The sequence below is a fragment of the Triticum aestivum genome, chromosome 2B (assembly GCF_018294505.1).
Source record: "Triticum aestivum cultivar Chinese Spring chromosome 2B, IWGSC CS RefSeq v2.1, whole genome shotgun sequence".
Classification (NCBI taxonomy): domain Eukaryota; kingdom Viridiplantae; phylum Streptophyta; class Magnoliopsida; order Poales; family Poaceae; genus Triticum; species Triticum aestivum.
The window spans coordinates 565,997,710-566,010,242 of record NC_057798.1 but is presented as its reverse complement, the minus strand read 5'-3'; positions in this window follow the sequence as shown (position 1 = coordinate 566,010,242).

The following is a 12,533-nucleotide window of genomic DNA, read 5'->3' as shown; positions in this document are numbered from 1 at the left end:
CCAAGTGTCCTCAAGGGGAAGCAACGAGTTAGAACTTGTTTCAACTGTGGCAATGTTAGCCATTTCGTTGCGGATTGTCCATACGAGAAGCGGGAAGACAATGGTGGCAAGTTCATTCAAAAAGACAAAGCCAAGTCCTTCCCCAACAAGAACAACTTCACCAAGAAGACTCCTTCTCGCGGGTTGGTGGTTCAAGAAGAATACCGTGAGGATGACGATGATGATGAAGATGGTGAAACAATGGCCATGGCATCCGTTGCCATTGTCTCAACTCCTCGGGTGTCTCTCTTCGATGCACCTAACGAGAACATCACCGCCAAGTGCCTCATGGCTAAGGCCACCAACAAGGTAACCCCCAACATCAAAACCACCATTATTCCTAACCCTCCTTCAACGGATGACTTTGATAATGGTAAGGGGTCTAATGAGGAGATCAAAGAATTTGAGTCCTTCATGAGTAAGCTCAAGGGCAAATCCAAGAAGCATTTCGTTGCTCTCTTGGAACAACTTGGTGAAGCCAATGACATGATCGAGGCTCATTAAGAAACCATCACTAAGATGGAAAGTCATAGTCGTGACTATGCCGATGAGATATCAGATCTCTCTAATGCTCTTGAGGAAGAGCGTGGGCATCGTTTGGCTCTTGAGGAGTCACACAACGATGGTCATGCTAAACTAAAGAAAGATCTTGATCATGCTCTTGTTGTGTCTCGTGTTCTAGCTTCCGAGAAGGCTAAACTTGGGGTTGATCATGTTAGACTCACGGAGGAGTTTGATGTACTTGACAAGGCCCACAAGGTCTTGAAAGGTGCTCATGCCACCCTCAAGGAGTCTCATGCTCAACTCCAAGTTAAGCTAACCAAGGAAAAGGCCACATTTCCTCACATGGTCTTAATTGATAATGCAAATGCTACTAACCCATGTTGTGAGCATGTGCATCTTGTGGAGGAAAATGCCAAGTTGAAGGAACAACTCGAGAAAGGTCTTGTGTCATGCATACAAGGCGAGAAGAACCTAAATGACCTTTTGAGCAATCAAAAGGAAGTTGTGGGCAAGGAGGGAGTTGGGTTCGCACCCAAGTCCAAGAACAAGAAGAAGAACAAGGAGAAGAAGAGCAAGACCAATCGACCTCCTCCGCTCACGCAAACCTTTGTGAAGGAGGGAGAAGGTGCTCCTAAGGAGAAGAAGAACAAAGAGTGGTGAAGCCAAAGAGCGTAACGCCATCTCTCCCAACAAAGCCGGCGACTTTAACCCCTCTTATGTGTTGTGCCGTGCTAGTGATGGACATGTTTATGCTAAATTTGTTGGTTCTCCTTATGAGTACATTGAATGGTCTATTTGGGTTCCTAAGACCCTTGTTACTAACATCAAAGGACCCATTACTCAATGGGTACCTAAAACCAAGCATTGATCTCTTGTAGGTGTTTGCTTCCGGTGGGGGATCATGGTTGCTCGATAATGGAGCAACAAATCATATGACCGGGAGCAAGGACTTGGTGGTGGGCGTGCACAATATCCCATCTATGCCCACCAATGTCGAATGGGGTGATGCCTCACATTCTAAGGTATTGGGTCTTGGCAAGGTTGTCATTTCTCATGATCTAACGATCGAGAAGGTCATGCTTGCTGAGTCCCTTGCGTTCAATTTACTTTCCGTTCGTCAACTCGCACTCATGGGTTTTGCCACCTTCTTTGATATTGATACCGTGGCCCTCTTGTGGAGCAAGACTCTTAAAGTAGCCTTTGTTGGGCATGTCGAGAATGGTCTCTATGTGGTTAACTTCTCGGAGCAACCCACTAAGACCGCGACACGCCTAATGGCTAAAGTTGATGTGGGATGGCTTTGGCATCGCCGTTTAGCCCACGTCAATATGAGATCTTTGCAAAGTCTTCTCAAGGGGGACCATGTTCATGGACTAACGAATGTTAGTTTTGCCAAAGATCGTGTTTGCGGTGCTTGTATCGAAGGAAAGCTTCATGAGACGGCTCACCCTCCCACGACTATCATCTACTCGAAGAGACCCTTGGAGCTCCTCCACATGGACCTCTTTGGGCCCCCATCCTTTGATAGTCTTGGGGGTAGAAAGTATTGCTTGGTGATAGTGGATGATTATTCAAGATACACTTGGGTATACTTCTTCAAGAGGAATAGTGAGACTCAACAAACCGTCATTGACTTTGCAAATGAAGCTCAACGTCAACACAATGCAAAGATCTTGACAATAAGAAGTGACAACGGCACCGAGTTCAAGAACTACACCTTGGATGAGTTTCTTAGTGATGAAGGGATCAAACATCAATATTCTGCACCATATACCCCTCAACAAAATGTTGTTGCGGAGAGGAAGAACCGGACGTTGATGGATGCGGCAAGGACCATGATGGCGGAGTTCAAGTCTCCATACAACTTCTGGGCCGAAGCCATCAACACAGCTTGTCATGCATCCAATCGGCTCTATCTCCGCAAAGGCTTGAACAAGACTCCGTATGAGATACTCATCGGGAACAAGCCCAATCTCAAGTACTTCCGGGTGTTCGGGTGTAAGTGTTTCATTCTCAAGAAAGGTGTTCGTTTGTCTAAATTTGAAGCTAGAGCTCATGAGGGCATATTTGTTGGTTATGCTACAAACTCTCATGCTTACCGTGTTCTCAACAAGTCCAATGGACTCATTGAGGAGACGTGTAACGTAGAGTTTGATGAAAATAATGGCTCCCAAGTGGAGCAAAGTGGTACTTGTGATGTAGGTGATGAAATTCCTCCCCAAGCCATAAGAAGAATGGGTATTGGTCATATCCTACCCATTGAGGAACCCCTTGTGGCCGAAGGAGAAGGATAATGCTCCACTCAAGTGGAGCCATCACCTCCCCAAGACCCACACGCTTCCGAAGAACAAAGTGAAGGCCCTCACCTTCATGAACAAGACCAAGGGCAAGATCAACCTCAAGATGGAGGTGAACCTCTAAATGATGCCCAAGGTCAAGTTCTCCCCCTCGAGCAAGTTCAAGATCATGAGCAAGCTCAAGACGGCGCTCAAGATGATCAAGTTAACCTTCCTCCTTCCACACCCAAGGAAGAATTAGAGCGTCGTGCCGTGAAGATTTCTTCCGAACTCACCAACCAAGGCCATCTCATGGAAAACATGGTTGGAAGTCTAAGGAAGGGGGTAAGCACTCGTAGACAATTAGCTAACTATTGTGAACATCATGCGTTTGTCTCTTGTGTTGAACCCCAAAAGGTCTATGAGGCGCTCGAAGACTCGGATTGGCTCAATGCCATGCATGAAGAAATCAACAACTTCGAGTATAACAAGGTGTGGAGATTGGTGCCAAGACCTTCGGGGAACCACAACGTCATTGGAACAAAGTGGATCTTCAAGAACAAGCAAGATGCTCATGGGAACATCATTCGCAACAAGGCAAGATTGGTAGCACAAGGCTACTCCCAAGTCGAGGGCATCGACTACGGTGAAACCTTTGCTCCCGTTGCTCGTCTTGAATCCATTCGTTTGTTGATTGCTTATGCTTCCCATCACAACTTTAAGTTGCAGCAAATGGATGTGAAAAGTGCTTTTCTTAATGGTCCCATTAATGAGTTGGTTTATGTCAAGCAACCCCCCGGGTTCGAGGACCCCTACTTCCCGGATCATGTGTATCAACTCGATAAGGCACTCTATGGCCTTAAACAAGCCCCACGTGCGTGGTATGACCACCTTACCGAGTTGCTACAAGATCGTGGATTTGAAGTAGGACAAATCGATCTCACTCTTTTTACTAAGAAGGTCAAAGGAGAGTTGTTTGTATGCCAACTATATGTTAATGATATTATCTTTGGTTCTCCTAACAAAGCTTTCAATGAGGAATTTGCCGCTCTCATGACCTCCAAGTTCAAGATGTCTTTGATGGGAGAGTTGAAGTTCTTCCTTGGTTTTGACATCAAACAACGAAGAGAAGGAACCTTCATCAACCAAGCCAAATACACTCAAGACATGCTTACAAGATTCAAGCTAAGTGATGTCAAGCCGGCTTCTACACCAATGCCTACCAAGTGCCAACTTGACATCAATCCCAATGGTAAAGCGGTAGATCAAAAGGTATATCGCTCCATGATTGGCTCCTTGCTTTACCTTTGTGCATCTAGACCGGATATCATGTTGAGTGCGGGGATGTGTGCACGGTTTCAAGCCGCACCAAAGGAAAGTCACTATGTGGTGGTCAAGAGAATCTTTCAATATTTGGCTCATACCCCAAACTTTGGCTTATGGTACCCAAGAGGAGCAAATTTCAAGCTTGAAGGTTTCACGGATTCCGATTGGGTGGGGGACAAAGTGGATAGGAAGTCCACTTTCGGAGGGTGCCCATTTCTTGGTTGCTCTTTGGTAAGTTGGTCTTCCAAGAAGCAAAGTTGTGTGTCCCTCTCGTCCACCGAAGCGGAGTATGTGGCGGCTGGTAGTTGTTGTGCTCAACTCCTATGGATGAGGCAAACTTTAAAGGAGTACGGTGTCATTTGTGACATAGTGCCTCTTTGGTGTGATAATGAAAGTGCCATCAAGATTTCTCTCAACCCGGTACAACACTTCAAGACGAAGCACATTGAGATTCGGTATCACTTCATCCGGGATCACATTAGGCGAGGGGAGATCGAGCTCAAGTATGTCAACACTCATGATAACCTTGCAGATATTTTCACGAAGCCCTTGGATGAAGCAAGATTTCGCGAGTTAAGGCATGAGCTAAATATCATTGATTTGAGCAATGTTACTTGAACCCGTACACCCCCCACCACACTCAATGTGTTGTCTAGTTTAGGTGTAGGCATGGACATAGGGGGAGTGTTGTTCTCTCAATGAACTCTCCCTCCCCCCATTATGCATAAATCGGTCACCTCTTTCACATTAGCCATTTTTAATGGTACTTGTGCTTCAAAGACGAGTTTTGGTCATGGGCCCAAGGATAATTCTTCGCGGTGCCATACCATCCAACTCAAACATAGGTGGCTTCGGCCACCGCCCTCTCTCCTCAAGAGGCTTTGTCGCTTGGTGGTTTCTTGTTGTCTTTTTGCCTCTGGTTTTTGCGTGTTCTTGTGGTTTCTTGTGTGTGAAAAGTTTCCGTGCAAAGGCTTTTTCTTCTCGTGTTGAAACTTGCGGTGACTTGAGCTCACGGTACTATCGCGGCCAGCTACAGTACTACCGCAGCCAGCCACGGTACTACCGCTTGCAGGAGCATGGTACTACCGTCACCACGCGGCAGTAATTTTTTACTGCCGCCTGGTTGAGCGGTACTACCGCCTCGGCGCGGTACTTCCGCCCGAGCGGTACTACCGCGATGATACGCGGTACTACCGCGCCGGTTCGAGCGCATGGGGATAAGGATGGGCAGGGGGAGTTTTAACTCCCCATACCCATTCGATGTCCTCTCTCTCCACGTCGCCTCCTTCTCTCCCTCGCTCAAGAACGGAGCCGGCGTTCGTCGCCGGATCTCCTCCACCGGCTGCCCTCCCGTGATTCCAACCGGTGGGATCGTTCCCCACCACGTGCTCTTGCTATGGACCAAGGTTTTTCCCCAACTCCCTCTCCGTGTTGATTGTGTTTAGTGTTTCTAGGTTTTGGGGGAGGCTTGTGTGTTCTTGAGATTCTTAGGCTTAATCTCTGCAAGAGTAGGATGAAGGAGCGTGGTATTACATAGGATTTATACTTGTATAGTTGTCTTGCGCTAGATCGGATCACCGTAGCACCGCCATTGTTTTGCGGTTCTTTTCAGATTCAAACCGCCGGTTGGATCTGACGCGACGCGGTACTACCGCCCGTCTGGCGTGGTACTACCGCCTGCACGGTACTACCGCCCATCGGGAGCGGTACTATCGCGCTCTGTGCGGTACTAAAATTTTACTTCCGCTCCAACCACGGTACTACCGTGACCTCGCACGGTACTACCGCGTTTGGAGCAGTACTAATATTTTAGTACCGCAGGCAGTGGCTGTTCTACCGTGGCTCACATCTATCGCATGCCAACTTTCTCGTATGCCTTTTCTTGTGCTTTTTCGTGGCCTTTGCATTGATCCTTTCGCGTCTTTGGTGTTTTGCGTGTGTATCTCGGGTGGTGGCTCTCGCCGGTCCAACCCCAGTCGTGACACTGGCTCCAAACGTCTGCGCAACCCAGGTGATGTACCAGAGGGCTCGTCTGCCTCCAAGCGCAATGTCAAGCACTCAGCTAGCAAGCACAAGGAGCCCGCTAAGGGCATGGAAGAGATAGCCCAAGCTGATTATGTCCGTCTCAGGCAGCTTCACCCTTATGTGCACCCGCGTTCCACTGTCAGAGGCTGTGAGCTGTTCTGGAACAAGCAATAGACCAACATCTATCTGGATGTCATCAAGAACAAGCAGAATACCTATGTGGAGGTGAAGTGGATTGATATGCATCACATGAGGAAGGACAAGTTCCGTGACTACTTTGGAGAGGCTCTGGACTTGGTGGAGCAGTTTGGCATTGAGCATGTGTTAAACTTCCACCTCGACTATGACCCTGAGCTTATCTGTCAATTTTTTGCCTCAGTCTACTTTCACTCCGATGAGGAACGTAGGATGACCTGGATGACCAATGGCCGTAAGCTGTCTGCTACCTGGAAGGAGTTCATGGATCTTCTCCAGGTTCCTGATGATGGGCTCAACTCTCCAGTGGGTGTGCGCCCCCATGCCAATGCTGAGTCTGCCAACAAGGATAGGATTGCACCATTCATGGTTGAGAAGGCGCTCGCCAATGGCAAGACAACTCTGGTGCTCAACCCTTTTCTGGATATCATGTATCGCATCTTCCGCAACTCCTTGTTCCCTCGCATCGGTGACAAAGACAAGGTTCATGCCTATATGGTGGACATGATGCTCATCTGTGAGGAGGCTCATTCGTCTCAGTCTCAGCCACTTGATGTCTCACACATCATGTGGTGTGAGCTCCGGTTTGCAGTGTTCAACCGCAAGGTGCCTATCTATGGGCCCTATCTGTTTTTGCTAATTTCAAAGACTTGGGAGAAGATGCTCCCTGATGAGGAGTTTCTTGCTCCAGACTGGGTTTGCCATGAGCTCATCTGCCTGCATATCAAATCCAACTGGGCCAACACCACTACTCGTGCCGAGACGACTGCTGTTAGGGCTGTTGTTGATGAGGAGGATGCTGGCGCCGAGGATGTTGCTGAGGGCCGTGCTGCTAGGCCTTCCCAGAGTGCCACTATGCCTTCATGTGCCAAGAAGCTGAAGGACAAGATGAAGACTCTTTTCTGCATGCAAGCCAAGGGGCAGTACAGGACTCACGTGGCGTCCAAGGAGAGTCGTCGCCGAGACAACAAGATCTTGCAGCTCTATGGTGAGGCAGTGTCTGGCGGGTCTAAGGAGCACATCACTCTAGAGGCCGAGTGGATGGAGAAGCAGGGCTACAGGTGGACTGAGTCTGTGGAGGATGTCGAGGAGACCATCCCTGCTGCCGAGGAGACCGATGGAGAGGCTTGGGACGAGTTCTCTGCTTGAGCCACCTCTTGTGTGTAGGTGTCCTCTCTGCCTTTTTGGCGTCTCGATGCCAAAGGAGGAGAGAGAGTAGGGATTTGCGAGTGTGTCGTGTGTTTGCTGCTTTCTCATTTGAACTATTTGCTCCTTTCTCATTTGAACCTCGGTAGCTTTACTTCGTATGGTGTAAGACATATGCACTTTATCTATCCTAGCGAGCTTGTGTTATATTGTGTTATCTTTATGCTATGCTATGCTTATTATCATGCCTTGGTCTCTAAAATATAGGGGGAATGTTGATCCTAGTCTGTGTGCTATGCAGTCCAAAGCATTCATCTAAAGTGCACACATCTAGGGGGAGCCCGTCTATATTTTAGAGCGGTGGGGTTTGCCCCTGCTCTAAATTATCTTATCTAGATGCAAATCCCGTGTTATCATCAATCCACCAAAAAGGGTGTCACATCCCTAGTTCTGGCCTGTCCTATACTTGCTTCCATCTGTGCATCATGTTTAAATTTTTGAAACTTGAACTGAGAAATTCAGAAGCCTCAAAACCCTAAATAAAAGAAGGGCAAAAACCCTAAAATCTCATTCATTGTTCCAAAATGCTCTTCTTAGATGTTTAATATTTTTGGCAAGGGTTTTGATCCAAACCAAAAATAATGAACATTTTAAAAGGATTTATTTTTGGGACTTTGAATTTAAATCATTAGCTATTTGAATTTGAATTATATTCATATAACTAGAATATAATTTCAAATACCCCTGAAATATTTTATGAGCTTTTGGAAAAGTCCATCTAGCCAAATAAAAATATTCACAGGAGTTTTGGCATTGTTTGAGTTATTTTAAATTCAAAACAGTGGCAAAAGAATTAAATAAAGAAAACAGAACAGAAATATAAAAAAAAGGAGAGAAGCCCAGCAACTTACCTGGCGCTTACCTGTCCAGCCCAGCCGGCCCAGCTCCCCCAGCGGCCCAGCCCACCGCCGCTTTCCCCCCTGTCGTCTTCCTCCCCTCGCACCGAAGCAGCTCGGTGGCGAGCGCCGACGCTGCCCGGCCACCTCCTGCTTCCCTGGCCCTCCTAGCAACGCCACGACGACGCCCCGTGTCCCCTCGCTCTTCTCCCTCACCCGCTGCATCCCCTCTCCCTCCTCTGTCTCTCTCCCTCGCTCATCCCCGGACGCACCCGAGACCGCCGACGAGCACCACCGGAGCCACCAGCATCCCCACGCCCAGCCAGTTAGGCCACGAGCTCCGCCTTGGGTCCGGGAAGCTCTACCACGACGCACGCGACGCCGGGTGCCCTGAAGCCACGCCATCACCGCCATCTTCATCGCCACGGCCGGCCATCGCCGCCGTTCGATTCGCAGCACCGAAGACGCCCCCGAGCTCGCTGACCACCTCATCGTTCTCCCTGTGAGCTCCTGCCGCCTCCTCTTTGCTCGCTCCCTCTGTTCCCGTCCCCTAGCTCCATCTTCCACCACGGCCGAAGCTCGCCGCCGCCGTGCCTCGTCGCCGTCGTGGCCAGAGCCACTGTGGCTCGAAGCCGGGCACACCACCGTGCTCCACACCTCACCAGGAGCACGTAGCACGCACCAACGCCTCCCCTAGCGCCCTGCATCGCCTAACCCGCCGTTGGCCGAACTCCGGCCGCCGCTCACGAGCTCGCCGTCATCGGTACCGGCCACCACAGGCACGGCCACCACCACCATTCGATGCGCACCAGCAAGGGCTCTCCAACGAGCCCAAGCACAGCCTCGCCCGTGCCCTGTAGCGTGTTTCCGGCTCGCGCCGCCGTCTCGGGCCTCGCCGGCGTCATGTCGCCGGTGGGTTTGACCCCACTGACCCGGGATTTGACCCTGTTTGACTTCCCCAGGCTCACTGACAGGTGGGCCCGGCCCCTGCTAACTTTTGGTTAATTAATAACTAATTCTAGTTAAGCCACTGACTCACTGACATGCGGGCCCCGCCCGGCTAACCAAGTTAGTTAGGGTTAATCTTAATTAGGTTAGTTAGTCCAGACACTGACACGCAGGGCCCACAGGTCAGGTTTGACCTGGGGCGCCCAGTTGACCTGCTGACATCAGCATGACCTAGTGCTGACGCAATAAATCATTTTCTGGATTATTTTTATTCAGAAAATTCCAGAAAATTGTATAAACTTCTAAAAATTCATAGAAATTCAACCGTAGCTCCAAATTAAATAAATTATATATGAAAAATTATCAGAAAAATTCAAGGATTCCATCTGTACCATTTTCATGCATGTTTGAACAATGTTTGTCCTCTGTTTTGGACAAAACAAATTAAGGGCATTTAAATAATCATATATGGAGTTTGAATTTGAATCTTGTATTCAAACCAACTTCATTTAAATCATAGCTAGTTGCATTAGCTCAAATCACATCATATTGCCATGTCACATTCATGCATCATATTGTCGCATTGCATTGATTGTGTTCTTCCTTGTTTGTCGGTAATTGTCCCCTCTCGATAGACGTGTACCGCCGATGTGATCGATGACACCGATGAAGAGCTATATTATCTTCAGAAGTGCCAGGCAAGCAAAACCCCCTTGTTCATTTCGATAAAATCCCACTCTCTCGCTCCTGCTCTCTTTTACTGCATTAGGACAACAATGACATATTTGTTACTTGCTGCGGTAGCTGAACCCCTTTATCCTTTGCATGACCTGTCATTGTCACAGTAAATAGATGAAACCCACTAGCATGAGTAGGAGTTGTTTGAGCCCTGATGTGCCTACTCATTCATGCTTGTTTGTCATGCCTGCTACTGCTTAGAGTTGAGTCAGGTCTGATTCATCGGGGATGAATCAGAGGCGTGTGAACATGTCCTACTGTGTGTGAGCTAAGTGTGTGAACACGATTTGGTAAAGGTAGCGGTGAGAGGCCATGTAGGAGTACATGGTGGGTTGTCTCATTGCAGCCGTCTTCAGGAACTGAGTTCTGTGTTTGTGATCCATGACCAGTTACTACCACACATTGGGTTCCGGTAACTCGACCCCTCTCGACTTATTAATCAACATGATCTCTGTCCAGGAGTTGCAACTAGTTTCTGGTGTTTGTAGGTAGTGTTAGTAGTCTACCAAGTGGCACCCGGTACAGGTGGGCTTGGGACAGACTAGGCACAGTGGCACGGTGTACCAAGCGTACATCCACCCGTCGAGGTGGGCTTGGGAACCCTGCACACATCGTTTGGGGCCGTGAGCGACACCCCGACCAGATCTCCTTGCGGATGGAACCCGAATAGGCGATAAACCTGGACTAGAGACTTGTTCGGTTAGTCAGGTCGTGGCCGACTCCCTCGCCCGGCTTCCGCTTGAAGGTTGCCGAGGTACATGACGTGTACAGGGCGATAAGTGGCGAAAGCATGTGTGAAGAAGTACACCCCTGCAGGGTTATCATTATCTATTCGAATAGCCGGATTCCTCGGATATGGAAACTTGGACCCCTTGCATAGTTCATAGACAAGTGAAAGTGGATACTCTAAAATACGCAAGATAAGCGTGAGTGATATGGATGGCGTTCTCGTAGGGAGACGGGAGCGAATCCATAGTGGTGTATTGGTTGGTGAATATGTGGACTCGTGTGCGCCACCTCAAAAGAGTTACTTGCAGTCGTAGTTCAGGATAGCCACCGAGTCAAAGCTGGCTTGCTGCAGTCAAACTCCACCATCCCCTTGTCGATAATGATGCATATGTAGTTAGATCTGATGTAAGTCTTGCTGGGTACATTTGTACTCACGTTGCTTAATTTATATTTTTGCAGAGAGACTTCGGTCTCGCTAGTAGTACCGCGTGGACTTCGACGTTTAGCTTGTTACCTCAGCTACGATCTTGTGCCCTCGGCAGGATCTGGTAGATAGTCAGGCTTCTTAGCCTTTTTCATTTATAGATGTCTGTACTCAGACATGATAGCTTCCGCTTGTGCTTTGACTTGTATGCTCTGAGTGTTGGGTCATGAGACCCATGATTGTAATATCTCGCTCCTCGGAGCCTATTGAATATAAATACTTGAGTTGTAGAGTCATGTTGTGATGCCATGTTGTGTTTGCACATATCGAGCATATTGTGTGTATGTTATTGAAATGCTTGGTATGTGTGGGATCTGACTATCTAGTTGTTTATCCTTAGTAGCCTCTCTTACCGGGAAATGTCTCCTAGTGTTTCCACTGAGCCATGGTAGCTTGCCACTGCTCCGGAACACTTAGGCTGGCCGGCATGTGTCCTTCTTCGTTCCTGTGTCTGTCCCTTCGGGGAAATGTCACGCGATGAATACCGGAGTCCTGTTAGCCCGCTACAGCCTGGTTCACCGGAGTCCTGCTAGCCCAGTGCTACAGCCTGGATTCACTCGCTGATGACCGACACGTTCGATGTTGGGTCATGGATGCATGTCCCTGTAAGTTTGTGTCACTTTGGGTTTACGACTAGCCATGTCAGCCCGGGCTCCTTATCATATGGATGCTAGCGACACCATCATATACGTGTGCCAAAAGACGCAAACGGTCCCGGGCAAAGGTAAGGCGACACCCGTGGGAATACCGTGCGTGAGGCCGCAAAGTGATATGAGGTGTTACATGCTAGATCGATGTGGCATTGAGTCGGGGTCCTGACAGCGTTGGTATCAGAGCTTGACTGCCTGTAGGTTTACCAAGCCAAACTGGTCGAAGTTGATTCTAGAAATTCTTTAGTTATATAAGGGAATTGATTGTGGGATGGAACGTAAGGCTCTTTTACTCCTTATACCTTATGCCCTTCTGATCTGAGTCATCTTATCTTTCCTACGGGGATTAAGAACTAGGCTATCTCTTCTTTCTATCAGGATCACGTGTTACTAATCAGTAGACTTATAAGATTGTTGGATTTAAGTCTCAGTTCAGTTCCTACTACTTCTTTATGTTAATTGTTGATCTCGGAACCTTGATATTGTGCTTCTGAGTGGTTATGCCACCATTTTGTAGTATGTCTCAAATCTTTTCTGAGCATTTACAACCGTTATGCTGTCCGAGTCATCCCAGGTT